Source organism: Danio rerio, chromosome 22, assembly GCF_052040795.2.
Source record: "Danio rerio strain M-AB ecotype USA chromosome 22, GRCz13ab, whole genome shotgun sequence".
NCBI classification, from domain to species: domain Eukaryota; kingdom Metazoa; phylum Chordata; class Actinopteri; order Cypriniformes; family Danionidae; genus Danio; species Danio rerio.
In genome coordinates this window covers 18,764,004-18,787,246 of record NC_141042.1, presented here as the reverse complement: position 1 = coordinate 18,787,246, position 23,243 = coordinate 18,764,004, and the positions used below count along the sequence as shown (strand labels likewise).

Genomic DNA, 23,243 nt, shown 5'->3' with positions numbered 1-23,243 from the left:
GACGGGCAGACTGTAAAAGGATACAAGTGATAAAGGAAGCGAGCACATATGCCCAGCCTGTTCAAAGGCGGTGTGAATTACTGATCCTACCAAATAACGGTTAAGCGAAATAAGCATATGCAAATGCAATTATCTGGAATCTGCATACGGGCCCTTGATTAGGCAGATGGGCAGCGTTTAAGGTGCCGCCATCTTGGCAGGGAGACAGCTGGCAAGCATCGTCGGCCATTTTGTCGAAGGCGCTGCCCAGCGGAGGCTAGACGGGATGGCGGGTATCTTATAATCGTCTGGCACTTCGTTTGTTTTACATAATACAAATCAGGACCTTCAAACAAGACATCCCGGCAGCTAGAACGGAGCGTTAAGCTGACGTTAATTAACTCATGCATAGAAGATTAGTAAAATATTTCCTTACCAAATTTAACTGGTTCTCGTTGGGCATCCAAGAATACTGGAACTATCCAGTTATAAAAATGTTAGCATCTTGTTAAAGTTGCATTTTCAGTTGTCCACATCCAATTGGATCTCTGGTCATGCAGGAGCAACTTTTGTAGAACTTGTGCACAAGCTCCATCTCACTGTGTCCTCCATTGGTCCGCAACATTATTAATACCCATCAAGTGCCACGGTCAAGGGTGAAAGCCGTTGCGAAGTGCCCAGGGAGAGTAAGTGCCAAGCCCTTCACCTACAAATCAAAGCCAAGTCCTTCTCCAGGCCACTCGAATAGTGACTGCCATCAAAAAAAAAAAAAGAAAATCATGTAAAAACCATTGTGGAAAAGGTGAAAAAGGATTCATACTGCTCTCTCATCCTGGCCCATCAGGTGTAGAGCACTTTGTGCATGCTTAGGAGGAGGACCACTAAAAAAAGAAGGCCTCTTGATTTAGCGTAAAAGAGATCTCCGTCAAGCACTCATTACAACAGTCAGGGGGAATGTGCACTCATGGCGAAAAAGGAATCAAAGACGGGGGAAAAAAAGACCTTTGACATTCTTTTTCTACTCATTCTCCAGCAGGCAAAGTTTTATCAAGTGATGCTGAGCCTGGAAAGGCCCTCTGGCAGAACCACACACGCATACACACACACTCGGCGTTGCATGAAGAGCGTCAAGGCTGTTGGCCCTCTCTTTAGCTGATGCTAGTTGACTGAGAATGGGCTGAGAGAGAGAAAGCTGAACACACGAGCTCCCATGGCTCCATGGCTGGAGGCAGCGTTGGGCGACCCCTGGCAGCATCTCTCCTCAGTATTGATTTCTCTCCCTCCTCGCTGCTGAGGAGTCGGTAGCCGGCGGGGAAAGCGAGCTGCCTCTCCTGCCCACTCCGACGCTCCCTGGCTGGCCCCTGCCGTCTCTCAGAGACCTGAAGACGGAGAGTCGGGACCGATGGAAGAGAGCCCATGGCGGTCCGCAGCTGTGTTCACCTGCTCCGGGTTCACTCCTCCACCACTATCGCTACTCCCACTCTCTGCTCGTCTTCCGACTCCTGCCAAAACAACAGTGAGGGAGAGAGAGAAAACAAGTTTAGCTTAACTTTCAGCGTTTTGCCCATTGCAAATGTCAATCCGCAGCTTTGATCAGGGAGATGTGCAAGGTGAATGTTTTGGCATCTGCTCTCAGTTAGTAATGTGAACTTTGTAACCTTGGAATGAAAAAAAGGCTGAGGCAGGAGATTTTTTGAGTTAAGCATGTCAGGCTGAAAGAAACTGTCTGCCAAGTGCACTTAGAGCCCCTATGCTGATGCTTCCCCCATTCAGCGGACAAAACCGGGACTTTACACAAGCGCTAAGTAAGCTACAGTACTTGTAAACCTCACAGACGATGACAATGTTTTCTTGTTTTCCTTTTAGCTTTTCCTAAAATTATGTAAATGATATCAGAATCCAATTGCCATGCAGATTAGTTCAGTAGGACATGACTTTATGGATTGTGCATTTAAAAGATGAAAAACAAACTTGACTAATTAATTTCCTGTAAGTTCGCATCTTTAAAGATATTTCACTCAAAGTTCAATCTTTAGGATTTTCTGCAATTTTTTGGGCGGTAGAAACATGACAATTTTAGTTGATTGTGGGAACTTGATAATTGGTATAACCTTAAATCTATATTTCTTTTAAAAGAAACTTCAAGCTGAAAGTTTCACCTCGACAAAAATGACGTTGGTCTAAAGTGAGTTAAGTGCTGAAAAATGGGGGACCACTTCAGAGTTGGGGGGCAGGGTGCTACCGAGGGGGCGAGCTGCATGTCTCAGACACAATAATACTATTCATTGGGTCCAGACATGGGTGTTAACACCCCTCTGGCAGCACACAATGGGGCTCCCTGGCATTGAGACAGCCTCGCTGATATTGTTAGTTCAGGGCAGCGTTCGGCCGGCCGCGGGAGAAAGCGTCGGCATTGTGCCGGACCGGCAGGACGGGTGGAGGGAGGTGAAAGGCGAAGAAAGAGAGAACAGTGTATCTGTCAGCTCGAAGGGAGAGGGATGGGGCAAAAAAAAGGGGGAATCGGTGGGGGCCGGGGCATGGCATTGGACTTGTGAAAAAGAAAAAGAATCCCTAAAAAGAAGATGGGGGTGAGAAAAAGATTGCACTATAAATATTATTGAAGGGGGGACGGGGAGAAGAGGCGGAGGGAACGGGTTTGAAGGTTGGGGCTGGGAAGCTGCTTTCTGCGTTTAGGTGCATTTCATGCCTGCCATAGTTACAAAGCACAGGGGAACAATGAAACTGTGTGGCGATGGATAAAAAAAAATTTATTCAGGGAGCTTACAAGAGAGAGCGTGAGAGAATACGAGAGAGCGAAAGAGGGAGGGCACTGCTGCAGTCGCCTCATGAACGAGATCAGGTACGCCACTGACATCCAACTACCGCGAGATGTACAGCTTCCCTATCTCGGTGTCCACGTGGGGAGCAAGACAGAAAGGAGGAGAAGGGAAGGGAAAAGCCGAAAAAGAAGATCTGACAACTGTGCAATATAGTTCAGCAAGCAAAATATTGCAGATATCAGGTTAAACCATCTAAATATGCTGGCCAGGGTCCACCAAAGACATTGAGATCCTACTCTTGAGATCATATTCTGATTTGTGTTGGACTTTTTGATTCTCAAATAATAACCTAAGTTCCCATCTAATGCTAAAAATGTGGCTTGCAGAAAAGCTTTGCCTTTGTGTGCTAAGAATTAGCATCGATGTACACATATTTTAATCAGTAATTAAAGTCAATACATCTCATATAAGGAAGATGTGTATCATGATGCATTCAAAAAAATAAAAGGAAGTTCTTAATTCTTGTTTGCTAAAAACATGTTCTTCAATCTCCACTGTATCTTGTACACAGTTTAACATGAGCTCTAAATATTTTACAGATGTGCAATACTTGTGAAAAGCTAAAGAATCCAAGGACTGTATTTGACAAAAAACGATTTTTTGCTAAAGAAAAAGATACCAAAGCCTTGCCTTTCACTTTTACAACAGCAAGGCCAATCAATCTGCCCTTGTGAGTTCCTATGCTACGTTGCAGAGGCTTAAGAAGATCTCGGCAAAATCTATGATCACTCCACATTCTCACAACAACACACTTGAAATAAAGCATCAGTACACACAACTAAATGGCACCAGTTTTGCCCTTAAACAAAAATACACAATCCCATTTCAAAGGAGCCATAGTTTCAAGGCATCTTCTGCCCAACACCAAGCCTGCTTTTCAAGAACACTACTTTATGAAACACTACTGTTTGTTTCCCTCCTGGTTAACACAGACCATTTGTTCCCATGGCAACCTTACCTCCTCTTCCGTCTTTGACTGACGGCAGGGCAGTGGGGGCGCGGCCCTGCTAAGGACACACCCCCTGCGTTTAGAGCAGCCCATGGAGAGAGAAGAAGAATTTGATACACATTTTGTTCATTGAAATGTATACATAGGTTTATATACAGTTGAAGTCTAAATTATTAGCCCCCGTTTATTTTTTCAACACATTTCTAAACATAATAGTTTTAATAACTCACCTCTAATAACTGATTTAATTTATCTTTGCCATGATGACCGTAAATAATATTTGACAAGACATTTTTCCAGACACTTCTATACAGCTTAAAAGGTTAACTAGGTTAGGTTAACTATGCAGGTTAGGGTAATTAGGCAAGTTATTGTATAACGATGGTTTGTCCTGTAGACTATCAAAAAAAAAGTTAGCTTTAAGGGGCTAATAATTTTAACTATAAAATGTTTTTTTTTATTTTTTATTAAAAACTGCTTTTGTTCTAGCCAAAATAAAAGAAACAAGACTTTCTACAAAATAAAAAATATTTTCAGACATACTCCGAAAATTTCCTTGCTTTAAAGGGGTGGGTGCTAATAATTATTACTTCAACTGTACTTAAATAAAAGTGCAGGGAAAAACTTAAAACAACAGTTCAACAGAAATGATGAGCAAAGTTGAGTTGAGTTTTTTTTATTTTTTTTATCCTTTTTGTGTTTTAAATACTGTTAAATATAATTTGGTAGGATACAGTAACCCATAATGCTTTACATTTGGAAATTGATAACTGATAGTCTATAAAAATAAATCTTGATATGATGACTGTATGACCATAACTCCCATTTCTTGTAACAGCTGAAGTCACAGTGTGGGAAAGTGTATTTTTAGGATTTTCCAAATTTGCTCAGACAACCAAATTGTGGCAAATATTTGATTAGTTTTTTTTACTGCACCATATGCCGGCACGCTAACCACTAGGCTATTCTGCTGATGAGTTTGAATCTTTAACACGAAATAGATCCTCCCATGTTTGGACTTAACATACCAAAATGATATAGTCAGCAATCATAATTTAAGCCAGTTAAAGCATTACTACTATCTGAAAAGTTTCTTACAATAACGTTTTGCAACCCAACTGAAGCACGATTCACTTATTTAAATTCCATTACGACTATCTGTTTTGAAATAAACTTACTTTCGCCAGATCCTCTCATTTAAGCCCTTGGTTTACCCGCACTGCTATTGTTCAAGTTTACTTCAGTCAAATCAGGCTGTCGTGTACTGTGTGTTTGGTTCACCTGCTGAACCACGCATGTGCAGTATTATCAGCTTACTGGCTCTCAAATCTGATCTCAGTGTACTGTTCTAATAACTGAATAACTCGGGAAAAGAGGGGGTAAGTAGTTTATGGATAAAAGTGCTTACTGGAGGCGCGAATCACTTCAAATGATTCAGTTCTAATTGTTTACTTTGAAGATCCGGTTAAAAAGAATGATTCGTTTGTGATCAGATCAAGAGCACTACTTTTAGGTCACTGTACGGGTTGTATTTAATGTTGTCACATTGCTGCTGTCATGTCCACTTGTTGTTGTTGTTGCGGGATCAACAGTGAGGATGACTGGAGGAGGACCGGCTTGATCTGGCCAATGGCATTAGGATTACAGACTCTGAGGTCTGGCAGCGCGAAGTAAATAGATTTACTTCTAAAAGGCTTACAGTCTGTATTAAATACATTCACAAAGACGAAAACGAAGGACGTTTTTGCTATAATTTTAGTTAATTTCAGCTAGTTGTGTACACAATACAGTTTTAGTTAGTTCTTGTTTTTATTTTATTTCAGTAAACAAAAATGATTTTAAATTCTAGTTTTCGCTTTTCGTTCATTTTCGTTAACTATAATAACCTTTTGATTGTGGCTAAAAATCACACATGTAAGCCGGACTTTAGTCAAAACTCCTCTATTTGTTTGAGCAGTCTCATAGCAACAGCACAACCAATGCTATAAAAGCAGGGGCGTGTCTACCCATTTAACCCACCAATAGCAAGATGAGGCTTGACTCAGGAGACCAGTTTGAAAACAATCATTCTGTTTCATATTAAGTGCTTTAAGATCAACAACACTGCAATTTCGTTCTTCTGCAGTCTATTCAATTCACACGTCGTCGTTCTGTCCGACATAATCTCCACATCACAAGCTCCGGCAGATCACAGTACAGCACACAGTCGGCTAAAGCCAAGCTGTGGGCATCTCTCGCTCTGATAACAGGCCGCATTATTGGGACAAGATGTTTGATGTAGGGGCCAGATATCCCCTCAGCGCTGCGACATAGATCACAGCACCAACCAGCGTCGGCTCTGGCTTTTCTAACTCCTTACTGAGACCACAGGGGAGCTGTTCCACTCTGCACATCAGTGGGTCTCCTCGCCACTGCCGTTTCATCTCCGTGGACTGTCTCCCAGGCCCGCATGAATAAGTAACAGCACACACGAGCTCAACTCTGGGCTTTGAAGTGCCGAGTGCCGGTAGCTGTTACACCCGGGCCGGATGAACGCGGCTCTGCCGCTCGGGTCAGAGGCCTCACTGGCTGGTGGGTTAATGTACCTCTGTGGCCCTTTGTCCCAGTAGAAAGGATTACACCGGTGGGAGAGGGGCTGGACAATGTGACCCTCCTGAGAAAGGAGGGGCGCCAGGATTCCCTGCTATTGAGATGGGTGGTTAACTTCCCACTCAACTCAATTACCTAAGCCGAGTGAGGGAGTGAACATCTCAACCACCTGAGAGAGGGAGAGGACTGCAGGATTAGTGGGGACTGATAATGATAGCTAATAAGGGACAATGTACAGTTAGCTAGCTTGTTGAGAAAATATGATGGCATCCTTCAATAGTTCTGTATTATTCAGAAGAGGGTTTTTTATGATATCGAGTGGCTGATTGTACAGTACACTGCTTTATTACATATAAAAAAATGTATAGAATATACACTACTTAAAAAATAAATAAAGAAGTAAAAATGTATAAAAATAATAATATTAATAATATTAGGGTTGTCCCGATCAGGTTTTTTTGCCCTTGAGTCCAAGTCAGAGTCATTTGATCTTGAGTATTTACCAATACCGAAACCCGATCCGATTCTTCTTTAATACGTAAAAAAAAGAAGAAAGAGTAAAGAAACAGATCCAGGACATTCCTTAATTTTTATTTAATTCACCTTATTTTAACATTCAAGAACTCTGTTTACAAACAGATTACATCTGTGATGTAGCTTGAACAATCAAGTAATAAATAACACCAATTCTTCACTTTTGGACTTTAGTGCAAGTAAATATATAAAAAAAATCTAATATAAAAATACTTAATATACCCAGCAGTCAATCCCAAGTTTACATATCTCACAGTTTGCTATAGCAATGTGGTCATCATCCACTTTAAAATACCTCCAGACCGCAGAAATACTTGCGATTTTTCACTTCAAGCTGCTTCCGTTTTCTACTTTACCAGCATCTAACAAATAGCATCTCTGTAACAAAGTAATGTCATGCTGTACGCGTTGCTGTTTCTGTGTGAAGTCAAGAAAGAGGTCTAACTCTGTCACCGCATAACTACTGAGGTGTTAAAAAATAATGTGAATACATATTTGAGTCCTGTTCGGGAGGTAACGTCCGATTCTGATAAGAGTCTGAAACTGCGTAATCAGGCCTGATTTTCAATCACGTGAATGGATCTGGGTATCCCTAAAAAAATATCACTTTTGTTTTAATGATCATTTTTATATAGCCAAATTATTGCATATTACAATACATACAATATTAAAATCCTGCATGCGCACTTAAAGCATCATCTACAAACACTTTTTAAAATACTCATTAATTTTTTTATTAAAATTACATAAATTCTTATACACATTTCATGCAATAAATATAAAAAAATAAACAATTATTACTATTATTCCAATACTTTTTCTTTTTTTCTGAAAATATTTATTCATTCAAGTGATATTTTTTAGCATACCAGTTGCATATATATAAAATGAAATTAATAAAGAAATAAATAAATGTTTAAAATAATATTAATAATAAACATTAGTTTTGATGCTATAATTAAATATGCTAAGAAGCTATCAAAACATAATTGCTAAAAAATACTACATACTTAAAACTTCTTATATATTACACAACTTTCTATATTTATTATTATTATTATTATTATAAAATGTTATAAATTATTTTATTCCATGTAATAAATAATAATAATAATATAAAATAAATTAATTAGTTTTCAGCTTACTCCCTTTATTAATCTGGGGTCGCCACAGCGGAATGAACTGCCAACTTATCCAGCATATGTTTTACGCAGCGGAAGCCCTTCCATCTGCAACCCATCAGTGGGAAACACCTATACACTCCCACATTCACACACTGTGGACAATTTAGCTTACCCAATTCACCTATAGCATATGTCTTTGAAATTGTGGGGGAAACCGGAGCACCCATATACAATTTATGAGAATTATTTATAACTTTATCGTTTTCTTCTTTATATTTAATCCTTTAAACAAGGGGTCATTTGTTAATCACCTGAATGTCATGACAACACCCTCAACCAAGCAAAAAGCATCGTTTACCACCAACTACCACTCAAAACTTTCACCAGTTTCCTGAATGACTCTTAAAAGCATGAAATACTGTTCCCCATTTGCAGCAACAACATGGTCTATGTTTCCAGATCCAAGTGCCACTGAAGAAAATAAGTCAGCATCAATGTCAAACATTTATGGGTTTCTATACAGTATTATACTTTACACAACAACATCTTCTATGACACATTTTCTCTCATTAAGTGCAAGACAGAACGAAAAACATAAGTTAACCGAAACAAAAGCACCCTTGAGGCAGTCTCTCAAAAAAGTAGATCACGAAACCAGATCTTGTCAAGTAGGCCAGAGCCAAAAGAAACATACATGGACTGAAAACTCAGACTGCGGAGCATGTTAAATCTCACAAATCTGGTATCAACAGGGCGAGACTATGTGACTGCTATGTGTAAAGACAGTGGAAAGCAGAGGCGCTAGCAACCAGGCGCACTTAAGACTCTTTATGGCCCTCAGTAGAGCCTTCCTACACCCACCACCACCTTCAATGTCTGACTAGCCCAGCTCTCTGTTAGCCGTATTGATCCTGACAAGGAGGAGGGGTGGGTTTTTTTCTATACATACACTGTAACATAGCGCAGTCACTTGTCTATCCTCTCTGACCCCTTCATCTCACTCATCAAGGTTAAAGAACTCTCCAGAATGAGGAAGGGAAAGCTAGGGTGGTACTCGTAGTGGAGGAGAGAGAGAGGGATTTTCACGGTGAGCTTATCTGTCTCCATGAAAGTAACTGCCTCGGGGTGCCACTGTAACAGAAGCCCCCCCACTCGACCCAAACACAATCACACCTCCCACTCAATTGAGCAGAAATAGATTTACGGAAAGAGGCGACAGTGGAGCGCAACGCAACATCGTACATTAAGTCGCATGGGAAACACAGCGATGATCCTTCAAATTGAGCTAATCTCGCCACAAAACAGAAATGTAACAAAGGTTTCTTTGATAGTGTGAGTGAAACTAGATGTAAAATTCCGTAAAATTTTTATAAACGCAAAATGTTGCGACGTGTTTGGCGATGTATTAGGAATGTTTATTTGTTAACTTGGACCTCCATTAGCCACTACCAATGTTTCATATTTTACATCCTGCACACACACAACATCATAGGACGTTAATATTAGGTTAGATTTCGGTCACCAGCATGTAAGGACAATGTTATTTTGACATCCAATAATGACGTCAAATGACGTTGATAATTGGCTGATTTTAGGTTGTGTTGGAAAGTGACCAAAATCTACCATCGAGCCAACATCTAAAATCAACATCATATTAATGTCAAATGCCGACATTTATTCATCATCTATGGCAACCATAATCTAACGTCTGATAGACGTCATATTGGTTACAACCACACATTGTCAAGCTGTAACATCATTAGACGTTGATATTCATGTTGGAAAGTGACCAAAATCCAACGTCGAGCGCACATCTTAAACTAACGTCATATTTAAATCATATAGTGACATTTATTCGTCAGGTATGGCAACTAAATTCCAACGTCTGATAGACGTCATATTGGTAATATCAATGTCAACTATAACATCATTAGTTACTTAGTTGTTTTTAGGTTGTATTCGAAAGTAATCAAAATGCAATGTCTAGCAGACATTGGACATTGATGTCAGTCTGACGTTGGGTTCTGACGTCAACCCAATTTTTATTTCCAAACAAAATGCAATGTCCCATGACGTTGGGGTACAACTTCAATCTGATATTATGTTGATGTCCTGTGCCTGCTAGGCAGGTAATATTTATTATATATATAATATATATATATAGTTTTTTTTATTATCATCTGAAATTAGTTAGGACTTACATTATGCAATTAACGCCATTTACGAAAACCTTTTAACAAGCGCTCGCACATTTTGATCAAAGCTCCTCTGGTCTGAGAGTAACACAATTACAGTTCTCTGTATGTCATGTGGTTGAATTGACAATAAAGCTGACTTTGTTGCAGGTGTTTGAGCGAAAGTTTGAGGTACAGAACTGCAAAAAAGGGCAGGATTAAACATTAAAAAAGCATGCAACTGCTCTATATTTAAAACTTCCATACATGATTGGCGGTCATGTTTTGATCTTCTATTGTTCTCATGCAATCACGTTAGGCGATTTTGCAAAACTTTTCATTTAAGCTTGTGTTTCCAGTCTGCCACATTCACATGCCTATTAATCGAAGTCTATGAGGTGAGAAGTGCAGTGTGACCTCGGCTTACGAATGAGAGAGACTTGAATATTTGTATAGAGTATTTACTAAAGCCACTAGTTTGAGTTTTGCTTTACAAAATCTTGCTAGTAAATGCCAGTATCAGGTTTAATTTCAAATGTATTTTTTTCCAACAAAGTAACTTTAAAAAAAGGGGGGATAAGTTCAGGAAAGGTCTGTAAGAACGGCAAGACTTAAATTCGGATGCCCAAAGTGCAATGGCGCTATTTGTTGCGAACTGCCCACAAGGTTATCGGTGCCTATAAACAATTTAGATTTGATCCTGTGCAATTTAGTTAGGTTTGAAAATACAATAATTCAATCATACATCATACATTAAAAGTTGTTTCAGTCCAGAAAAATAAATTGTTTGAGAGATTTTGAGAAGCCAAAACCATTAGATCAACCCCACAGTTGAGTTGCATTATAGGCCATAAACTCCGCCCTCAAACAAATGAGTAGATGAATGATGAATGAGCAGAAATAGATTTATAAAGAGGAGACAGTAGAGCACAACAAACATCCTACTTGGAAGGTAACGACACACTGGAAACTTTTGATTGCTCGAATACAGCTAATCTCATCATAAAACTGAATGTAACAAAGGTTGCTTTAACAGTGTAAATGAAAACAGAAACTAGATTTTCTGAAACTAGAACATATGATGAGAAAAAATGCAGCAATTCTTTTTTTGCGAAATGAGCTACAACTTATAAAGTGCAATGAACATCAAGATTTCTACAAAGCATTTGCATATTTTGATACATAATGAATCAGAGAACACCACTAATTTCAGTTTTGCTTTAAAAAATCTTGCTTGACGTCTAATAGATGTTGCACATAGGGAATGACAGTGGAATTTGCTTAATTTATCCATACATTTATCAACAAAGTTAATTATATTTTCCTTTAAAAAAAACATGATATATTTGTCCGAGGTAATCATTCATTCATTCCTTTTTCTTTTCGGCTTAGTCCCTTTATTAATCTGGGGTCACCACAGCCGAATGACTTATCCAGCATATTTTTTATGCAGCGGGTGCCCTTCCAGTCGCAACCCATCACTGGGAAACATCCATGCACACTCATTCACACCCACACACACACTCATACACTTCGGTAAATATTAGCATACCCAATTCACCTGTACCACACGTCTTTTGGCTTGTGGGGGAAAACAGGAGGACGCAAAGGAAATCCACGGGAACATGGGGAGAACATGCAAACTCCACACAGAAATGCCAACTGACTCAGCCGAGGCTTGAACTAGCAACCTTCATGCTGTGAGGTGAACGTGCTACCTATTGCGTCACCGCGTCACCCAAAGTAGTCATAACATCAAAATCATATACCGGCCCATGCCTATTTGACAAGGGCCGATATAAGATTCTGACAGTATGATAAACTTGGATAAAAAAAAATCATGGTTTTTACGGCACCTACAGATTTCTTTACCATTTAAACAGAATCTTTGGATATCTTTTCTGCTGGAGATCCCTTGTCCTAAAAAAATGAATGAATAAAACATAAAATAAAAACTCGTACATATACTGTAAGAACGGTATAGCAGAAAATGTTGTCGGTTTTAAAACTTTGACTTTTCCAAAGCACAGAATACTTTGAAAAACGGTTATCGTCCCATGCCTATTTGGGACACACCTACAGTAATAGTAATGTTGACCCACTTGAGCAGTTTAAGCAGCTGGATGATGAATAAACACATTTCTAGTGTTTGCATGCTTTATAAACAAAGTTATACAAACCAAAATAATAATAAGTAGCATTAATGGTGGTAACAGATATTGTCTTTGATTTTATGCCATTTTCAAAAATTTTTAATGATTAAAAATTTGCAATACTATATAATAGTAAAGTAATAAAATGTATATAGCTATGTGTGTGTTTAATAATTCTGTAAACTACTGATGACATTACATACAATTTAGGAATAAAAATGTTGTCTTCATGTCAAAATTTTTTGTTAACTAAAATTCAAAAGTCATAATTTATTTTTTGTCATAAAAAAGCAACGTTTCATGCTTACCGACAGGTTTATATGCATTTTTTACCAGACACAAGACCAATGGTTTTACTTTAGAATAATTAAGAAATCGATATTTGCTGGAACCCTGATCAATTGTCATTTTCATTACAAAAAAATGCTTTAAATGTTTTAATTCTAAATTTGAAAACAAAAAAAAAAATTCTTAGAACTTATAGAATAAAACAAATGTTCACAATTTACCCAAACCAAAACCAAATAAATCAATAAAATACAAAATGTAGGAAGTTTCATCAAACAGCTTCATCAGGCTGACCAGATGCTTAAACTAACATCGAACCAACAGGATCTTTAAGCAAACAAAGAAAACATGCATCCGCACATCCTCGAACAGAGGCTCGGAATACTTTCGCTTTAATTGAAGTGCATCTGATCTATTACGCCAGCCAGGCGCTAAACAAAAGGCTATTCTGGGCCCCGGGAAGCTCGCTACAACCCCACGCCGAATTAACATGCTGTAGGTTTCCCTCATTGTGCTGGCTTGATTGCCCCAATGCATCTTCTCGCTCAGCTAATTAAGTGAGTCTCTTCTTTGTCTTGCTGTACTCCAGGAGCCTCTGAATAGAAGAGGGAGGCAGGAGGAGAGAGGCGATGCCAGCGCCTGTGCTTGTTTATCAAAAGAATGGGGCTTATTGCAGGACAAATGTACCATAAAGGAGTGTAAACGGCACAAGGTGGGTGGGGAGAGACAGAAAGAGCGTGACACAGTGGTGGAGTTTGTAATACGCCTTTAACAAGATGGCACCTTCTATTGAAGACGAGGCCGGGAGAGACGCAGGGTTCATATTCGCTAATAGACTGCACATATAGGGCCGTAAACGTGTATTCAGGCAGGTGAGCTCTAAAAAAGGTGGAAAAACAAACATGCAATTAAAAATAAAAAGCATTTTATAGGCGTTTCAACAGAAGCATAATATATACCAACAAAGAAGTGCAATAAAACTGTTTTATTTTGTTTTAGCAATGTATTCTTACTCTACAATTTGTATTTTAACACATCTATCTATCTATCTATCTATCTATCTACTTATCTATCTATCTATCTATCTATCTATCTATCTATCTATCTATCTATCTATCTATCTATCTATCTATCTCTCTATCTATCTATCTATCTATCTATCTATCTATCTATCTATCTATCTATCTATCTATCTATCTATCTATCTATCTATCTATCTATCTATCTCTATCTATCTATCTATCTATCTATCTATCTATCTATCTATCTATCTCTCTCTCTCTCTCTATCTATCTATCTATCTATCTATCTATCTATCTATCTATCTATCTATCTATCTATCTATCTCTCTCTCTCTCTATCTATCTATCTATCTATCTATCTATCTATCTATCTATCTATCTATCTATCTATCTATCTATCTATCTATCTATCTCTATCTATCTATCTATCTATCTATCTATCTCATTCCAATATTCAGTCAATTCATCCAATTATCTATGTATTAGTTCATTTTAACCTAATAAATTAAATATATTTAACTACATTTACATACTTTTAATTAATCTATCTGAATATCCGTCCATCCATCCATCCATCCATCCATCCATCCATCCATCCATCCGAATATGTCATTCCAATATTCAATAAATCCATCCAAATATCTATATATCAGTTCATTTCAATCTAATAAATTGAATATTTGTATATGCATCCCGATATCCAGTCAGTCTATCAAAATATCAATATATAAGTTCAATTAAATCTAACAAATTAATATATAAATAAAATGACATCCTTTTGATCAACTCTCTGAATCTATCTATCTATCTATCTATCTATCTATCTATCTATCTATCTATCTATCTATCTATCTATCTATCTATCTATCTATCTATCTATCTATCTATCTATCTATCTATCTATCTATCTATCTATCTATCTATCTATCTATCTATCTATCTATCCATCCACTTATCTGAATATTTGTGCATGCATCCCAATATTCAGTCAGTCCATCAAAATATATATCAGTTTATTTAAACATAATAAATTAAATATATATATAAATACATTTACACACTTTTGATCAATCTGAATATCAATCCATCCATCCATTCATCCATCCATCCATCCATCCATCCGAATATTTGTACCCCAATATTCAGTCAATCCATCAAAATATATATCAGTTTATTTAAACCTAATAAATTAAATATATATAAATACATTTAGGTGGTTCATTCCACTGTGGTGACCCCGTATTAATAAAGGGACTAAGTACATTTACACACTTTTAAATCTATCTAAATATCAATCCATCCATCTGAAAATGTGTACCCCAATATTCAGTCAATCCCTCCTAATATCAATATATCAGTTCATTTAAACCTAATATATATATATCCGACTAAAAAACAATATGTCAGTATATAGGAAGCAGGTGTTTGCCTGCGTGTGTGTGAGAGTGAGAGAGAGAGTCCACCATGTCCTGGTTAGCCTTAATTTGCAGCATGTAGGTCTCTTGGTCTAGAACTAGACAATGGCCCTGAAGTGACCGAAATTAGAGTCAGGGTCTTTTCTCGCTGCCCACCCCGTCTCTCCCCAGTCTGAAGGTGGCTGTGTGTACACATGAGTGCGGGTCCGTCTGTGTGCACACACCAAATAAATGAGTTGTGTGTATGCATTGTCCGCGTACACAAGCCCAGTGTATATATTAGCAAAGTGACTTGACCCTGGCAGACTCGGGCCAGTGTTTTGCCCCATTGCTGGGTCGTGGGAAAAAGGGGAGACCTCCTTTCACAGCTGCTCTGGCCGTTGCATTGAACCAATGGAGGCGCGGACCCTACCTCCCCCCTCCCCGACGGTCCCATTCACTTCGCAGCCTGCTGCCTTTTCATAACGTCCCCCGCTAAACCGCCCTCCTGCTCTCGTCGCCCCCCACCACCACCACCACCCTCATCTTCATAAATACACTTCACTATTGAAGCACTGTTTTGCATGGCAATGTCACAGAGGCCTTACTCAGCTTGGCTAGCTTTTCTATTCTTGAGAAAATCAGACATTTTCTGCACCCGCTTTGGACGTCGCCAGCACACAGTAGCCACTTTAAGCAATCCTCTGTGAGAAACTGTCGTTTTTTTAGCTTTTAAACGGTAACAAACATCAATCAGTTTCCTACAGAGAAATATAGGCTTTAATTTATGTTAGCATATGCTAGCGCTACTAACAAAACCCTCCCTTTAGCGCAGCCCCCTCAAGCGCATTCATTTAAAGAGATTTATTTCCTATCAAGGCGTATAATGCAGGGGGTATAATTCAAATGAACTTACAAAGCGCACTATCGAGCCCTGTATATGAATTTCAATCTGTAAAGATTTTTTTTTGTAGACCAGGGGCTTTCAAACAAATGAAAACTACCATGAGTTATATGTCTACAATTTGGTTTGGTTCACAGCATTCCATGCAACGCTTAGCAAGCCTGAGAAAACTACTGCATAAATCTCTAAATAAAGAGTCGCTTAGAAACTTTCAGCCAGAATTCATGACAAAAAAAAGGACTCAAAGTTTATGATCCAGAGTTGTTCTGGTGATGAACACGAGATTGTAAAGCAAGCTTAACCAGTACTATCAGATCACACTAGGGCTGGTTGATAATTATTTTCCATATTGACTGATAATTATATATATTTCGATATAAGTTGTTGCTTCCAGATTTAAATGAGCACCCGATCAATCACTGAAGCCACAAAAAAATTGAGTCCATTAAATGGCATAAATTTTGGCCGATAATTTTTTTGGTAGCCGAAAAAATTCGATACATCTCTAATATCAGCACACTTTTATATTCCAATGGTTGCACATTTCTACTGTGTGATTGGCTCTTAGATTAATATAAATTTAAAAAGTCCAGAGCTTATCAATATTATTGATAAAAATTCTATTGCGTATCAATATAATATCATTTATCGGCCGAGATCGCACTAGATCGCACCCTCATCTGGATATTAAACTTGATTGATATGCTTTATAAGATAAATGTGTGATGTTTGCCTATGCTAACGTTAACCCTGCCACAATATTAAAGCTGGCTTGATCATTTTCCCAGTACTTGCTAAACGTTCAGGGGAGGCATTGCTAAGTGGTTGCAAAGGTGTTCTAGGCTTTAGAAAAGTCCATCCAACCATAGTGGATACTAGGATGCCATCTTCACTCAAAAATGGCCTGATAGGCCTTTAATGCTGATTGTGATCTATTTGATGCATCTATCTATTTATTTCAAAACCAAAAATGTTATGGACACTAAGCTTTTAAGAGCTATTGTTTCAGCGCCAACAGATAGGGCCTCACTGGTTCTACCCCCGACTGAGTCAGTTGGCATTTCTGGCATGTTCTCCCCATGTTCGTGTGGGTGTCCTCCGGGTGCTCTGATTTCCCCCACAGTCCAAAGACATGTGCTGTAGGTGAATTGGGTATGCTTAATTGTCCGTAGTGTAAGTGTGTATGTTCTGGTCCTCCAGGTTGGAGATTGAGCATTGGGTTAACAACCCACCTAAAAAAGTAGATTTTACGAAATACCAATTTGGTGCAGCTAAATATCAACTTCAATATAAATGGCCCTGGGAGTAAGTAAGTAAGTAATTACCAACGGACGTTTAGGTTGAAGTATTACCAATAATAATTGGTCTGGATTTCATCTAAAGCAGCACAATCCTGGTCCCAGAGATCCATTTACCTGTAAAGTTCAGTTCCAGTCCTACTCAAATGCACTTGTCTATATTCATTAAACAATTCTGAAGATCTTAACTAGTCAGTTCATGTGTGTTTAAGCCAAACTAACCTTTGTCATAAGGTAGATCCCAAAGAACAAGACTGTACATCCCTGATCTGAAGCAAAAGCCAAATTTCCTGCTTTTTTCCAACCCGAGTTTACCCATAAACATTTGATTACAATGCTTCTGTTCGTGTGCGGCATACATGTTCTAACTGAATATCAATAATTCCTGATACATTTTCAAAGCATTCCACTAACAGCGCAATCTTCCATGGCATTTACAAATGGTAATGGTGCAAGTCAACAGACAGAACATCTCGAGGAATCTATAGATTTTCGTGTGTGCGTGTCACGGAAAATTTGTTTATATATGCTGCCTCTTCTCTCTCCTACGTGCATCATTTCGAAAAGTCTGCCTTCCATTGAACTATCGAACCTTGGGTGTGTTATATTGAGTTCCTCTACAAAAGGGGGGCTCGTCCGGGTTGGCGAAGAGGAAGGAACAGCCCTGGATGAGGGTGAAAGGAGGTTAGCTTGTACGGAGTGAGGGGCTCATAGCCACAGGGTGCTAAGTCTCCTCTGATCCTCTGTCTCTGATTCCTCAATTCAATTCTTCCTCTGGGTGATCGTGATCTAGAACTAGGCCAATGTCACAGACTGTTTTTCTGGCTTACAAGCCTGGGAAAAAGAGACTCATTTTGCACTCACTAGGCCTGTTCACACCAAAAATGATAACTATAAAGATCGCACATTTCAGCAATCTATAATTATATTTATGTCTTTAAAGGTGCCATAGAATGCACTGATACATTATGTTTAAATTATTCTCTGATATCTACATGGTATGGTATGTGACCTATGTTAAGTGCAAAAAATTTCCCAAATTTTTCTAAATTTGTTTGGGGTTCTAAATATTTTTAGAATTTGTATTTTCTGAATTTTGCGTTTCGTTGACAAGCTGTGATTAAATGTCTGGTTGGATTACCTAAGAGCGATATAATGGCAGTCTCATGTTCAAAATAAGAGTCCCACATACACAGAAAATATAACATGTATTAAACCTAAAATTACATATAATTGTTGTATAGACGTTGTAATCTCGGGTGATACGGTGGCGCAGTAGGTAGTGCTGTCACCTCACACCAAGAATGTCTCTGGTTCGAGCCTTGGCTGGGTTAGTTAGCATTTCTGTGTGGAGTTTGCATGTTCTCCCCATGTTCACATGGGTTTCCTCTGGGTGTTCCGGTTTCCCTCACAAGTCCAAAGACATGCGGTACAGCTGAATTGGGTAAGGTAAAAATAAATAAATAAATAAATAAATTGTCCATAGTGTATGTGTGTGAATGAGAGCGTGTGAGTGTTTCCCAATGATGGCTGCAGCTGGAATGGCATCCTCTGCATAAAACATATGCTGGATAAGTTGGCGGTTCATTCCGTTGTGGCGACCCCAGAATAATAAAGGGACTAAGCCGAAAAGAAAATGAATGAATGAATGAATGTTGTAATCTTATTAGCAAAGGTTGTGGCCAATCAAATTCCTCTGGATGTGTGCATAATTCATGCTTTTTACCAGGATTTTACACTCATGGGATTTTAATGAGAGTGAGGAAGCAATGATGAACAATGGTCAATTTCATGTACTGAACTCTTATTTTTCAGTTATGCTTAGTTATATGCAGATTTTCATTTTAAGGCACCTTTAAAAGTGCACTATGATTCTGTTTATTATCACCACTAGCAGTTTGTTGATTGGTTCTTCAAATGCACTTCAAAGAGTATAATCTGATTGATTTTATTTTACTTTATTGTTTATCATCTGTGAAGAAAAATCATTCTGTAAGTGATTCTAACAATACTGCTACATTGTTTGGTTGTTATAGTTGTAGGCCTTTTCTTTTAATTCAACCGTCCACCCCTTTTTACCATAAGCATGTTAACATGCAGGAAAAAAAGGTACAGAAACTTTTACAGGGCTAATTTTTATCATGTACACTGTAAAAAATCTGTTATTTAATTTTTTTTTATGGCAGCTGGGGTTTACCATAAATTAACGGCCATTAAATAACAGACATTTACCGTAAAATAACCACAGTTATTTAATGGAAATTTCAGTACTTTTATGTCCGTTATTTTACGGTAATTTTTTGTAATTTAACGTCTGTTATTTTATAGGAAATGTCTGTAATTTAACGGCTATTATTTTTCGGTAAATGTCTGTACTTTAACAATCGTTATTTTACTGTAATTGTCTGTATTTTAATGGCCGTTGTTTATCAGTAAATATTTGTACTTTAACAACCATTATTTCACGGTAAATGTCTGTAATTTAATGGCCATTATTTTACAGTAAATGTCTGTACTTTAACATTTGTAATTTTACAGTGATTGTCAGTAATTTGACGGCCTTATTTTACTTTTTTTTCGGCACCCCAGCTGCTTTATTTTACAATGTAGATACTAATATCTACATTGCACATTTTTCAAAAGGTACTGCCCTAGTGGCAGCTTTATACAGTTTTTGTCTTTATAGGAGATATCAATATAAAACTCTGGCATACAGCATAACATGACGTCAGTTGCTACTTCCCAGCATACACCACACCTACTATAAGGGTACTGACAGGTGAAATGTGAGTAGGATAAGGGTTTATCACCCCAAAATATATAACAAGGCTCAGTGTAAAAAATGTTTTAAGGTTAGCAACATGGTTTCTTGTATTCTCAGAGAAACTGCGCAAATCCTGGACATTTAGGGCTACAATAGTGTGATAGTGTCATTGTAGTGCTTTAAAGGTGGGGCAACACAGGGGCTCAGTGGTTAACACTGTCTGTGTTTCAGAGTACTGGGTTGCAGCTGGAAGGGCATCCGCTGTGTAAAACATATGGTGATAAATTGACGGTTCATTCCACTGTGGTGAACTCCAATGAATAAAGAGACTTAGCCAAAGAATAATGAATGAATGAATGAATGAATGAATGAATGAATTCTTTAAGGATACAAATTAAGCTCAACATTAGAGCTACTATACTATAGGTTTTGGGTTAGATAAGAAACTGTGTACAATTCTGCTACTGGAGGCCCACTCTTCTGCATAGGCTAGCTTCTTAACAACAATTTAATAGACCCGGGCCAGCTAATTAATGACTTACAAGACATACTATAAATTTACAGACATGTATGTTAAGCAAGGTAGAGCTGAATTTGCAGGACTGAGCTTGGTACTACTCTAATCACAAGCTATTACAAATAATGGTACATTGTTTGCACATTTTATTCAGAGAATTCGTGAAATCCTGTTCAGGGCCTTAAAACCTTAAAACATCCCGTTGAGATGCAATAGATACTACAAAATAGTTATCTCTTTCTCAAGGGCAGAGATCTCAAGGAAGTACTCGAAAAGTACAAAGACTCTGGTCTATATATTACATTTTTTTCCGTTGTATGACACAACGGGAAATTAAATGAACTCTAGTACTTATATGGACTGCGTTCTGACTGACTTACGCCACACTGCCTGCACAAGAGTGCCATAAAACGAGGCTACTTTCTTGTGTGGCGCACTGAATACACTGCGTGGGAGAGAGTGGGTGAGTTTGAGAATTCTGTGTTAAGGCAAGAGGAGAGAGAGAAAGAGAAAAAAAGTGCTCATTTCTTTTTCAATCTGTGTTTCACAATGCATGTGTGCCTGGAGAATTGCAGCTAAAGTTCACATGGGGGAGGGAAGGTACCTGCCCCCCATCTCGCAAAACCCACTAGAGTTGGGGAGAGGAGGGGGGGGGGCTAGAAAAAAAGACAGAATGAAAAAAGTGCCATTGAACTCTGACTTGAGATTGTGAAGGGAGAGAAAGAGAGAGGGTGTGAGTCTGAAGAGGGTTAGAGAGAGGGCTTTAGGTGGAGGAGAGGGGGGTGGTGGAGGAGAGAAAGAAGGGAATTAGGAAGGTGAAGGACTGAACCACCCTCATAGCCTTTCCACATGAGCACACCTTATATACACACACACACACACACACACACACACACACCGCCAGGACTCCTGCAATATTTTAAAGGGATAAGGCTCTGAACAAAAGAATTAAAATATAGATCACACAAACGGCCTCCCCATCTCTTGTCCGGCAACAGTGTGGAAACAAATTGGATCAGAGAGTGAGTGAATGAGTAAAACGCTGTACTGTCAGGGTCGTAAAGATGCTCATCGCACTTGGTGTGGTTCAAAACGGCGATAAAATCAACTGTGATCAAAGTAACATAAATATTTAATTAGAGCCTAATTTCAACCATACATATTTTTACTTTATCGACTATTTGTAGTAGTAGTTGATCAAATAAAAAATATGTCATTTAAAAATAAAAACAGACATGTTAAAATGAATCCAAAATAAACATTGGAGACAATACAAAATACAAGTGCAGCCCAGACTCTGCCTGCTTTTTCCTGGGTAACACATAAACACAAATTTCAGCTTTGAAATAAACATGTAAGCCAATGCCTTGCAGGATACAGCTCTGACTGGAGTCATGTGACATAAGTCTGCTTTACTCCTTACCACCAATGAGCAAGGGCAAACGCTGTTGCCATAGTAATCCCTCCTATGTTTGCCATCCAGCATTTTTTGGGGAAAAAAGAAACCCGTTTTGATGTCACGCGAATGCCAGTTCAACCACAATATCTCAACAAAAATGTAACCTTGATATTAACACTTCAATATTTTGACTACAAAAAACAGACCTAACTTGAAATTTGAACATTAACCACAACAATATTTTATTCTTGTTAAAATATATGGTTATTATAGACATAATTTATTATTATTATTTACATATGCATGGTAATATTTGCCCATAAATGATGTAAACAAACATACTTCTATAGAAGTTAAATATGCAGCAATGGTGAGAGAACCTGTTACATGGTTTGCAGTTAAAAATGCAACCTCATGCACAATGAAAGTCAAGGTCCTATTGAGAGCAAATCACAATGCCAAATTACTCACCTAATCTGTGGTCATTTGGGTTGTGTTTTATCACTGATTTCTCCCACAGTCTCATTTTCCTGTAAAAACAGAATAACACATCTTAGTGAGCATATACACTGAAATCTGAGTATTTTAGCATAACTTTGGCTGTTTTAGGATAATTCAACATGATGCTGTTGTTTTTTTTTTTTATTTAAATTTGTGACTTAATTTTGCTAATCTTACATCTTTGTGGTGCTCTGTGAATGACCATCAGATACAATTAAGCGAAGCTATAAATAGCTGCTTTTCAATTTTAAAATGCAGCCTGAATTCAGATTAGACATCACATTATTTGTTATGCATGATGGTTCAGAACATAATGACAGTCAAATTATGCAGGACTCAAAAAGAATAAAACATGTTCAAAAATAGATATAGAAAAGCTTATTATACAATAGCACCCCAGATAAATCGTCTTACATAACCACTAAAAAGCACTGGAGATTTGTGAGATGCCAGTTTAAAAATCTGTCCAGATTTTCCAACCAGGAGACCACAAACCCTTGAGAGTCTCTGAAAGCAATCCAGGGAGTTCAAGGAAATGACAATGCCTTCCCCCCATAAATGTACTCTAAATATTTGCTAATTATATTTTGAGAATTATATATAGTGAGCATTTAGGGGGGGTACCAATGCAATCCTCAAACAGAAATAAATCGTTCACTTATGGACTAAAAGATGAGTTAAAAAATATTCATACATTATGAAAAAAGTGTCTTGTAGTGAGAGAATAATAAAACCCTTGGAAACTAGGAAAACTTCTAAAACAGAACAAGCGAAAATTATTCAGCACATGACTGCATAATGAATTTAAGTGGTA

At 38.1% G+C, this 23,243-nt stretch overlaps 1 long non-coding RNA gene across 1 annotated transcript in view; it reads right to left on the bottom strand.

Moving 5' to 3' along the window:
• LOC110438274 (uncharacterized) overlaps positions 1-23,243 on the bottom strand; it is a 49,062-nt gene that overhangs the window by 22,693 nt on the left and 3,126 nt on the right. The window contains exons 2-3 of the long non-coding RNA XR_015521882.1: positions 22,400-22,458; positions 416-1,481 (exon numbers count right to left, since the gene is read on the bottom strand). This is a non-coding gene — a long non-coding RNA (uncharacterized LOC110438274). The remainder of the gene's footprint in view (positions 1-415; positions 1,482-22,399; positions 22,459-23,243) is intronic.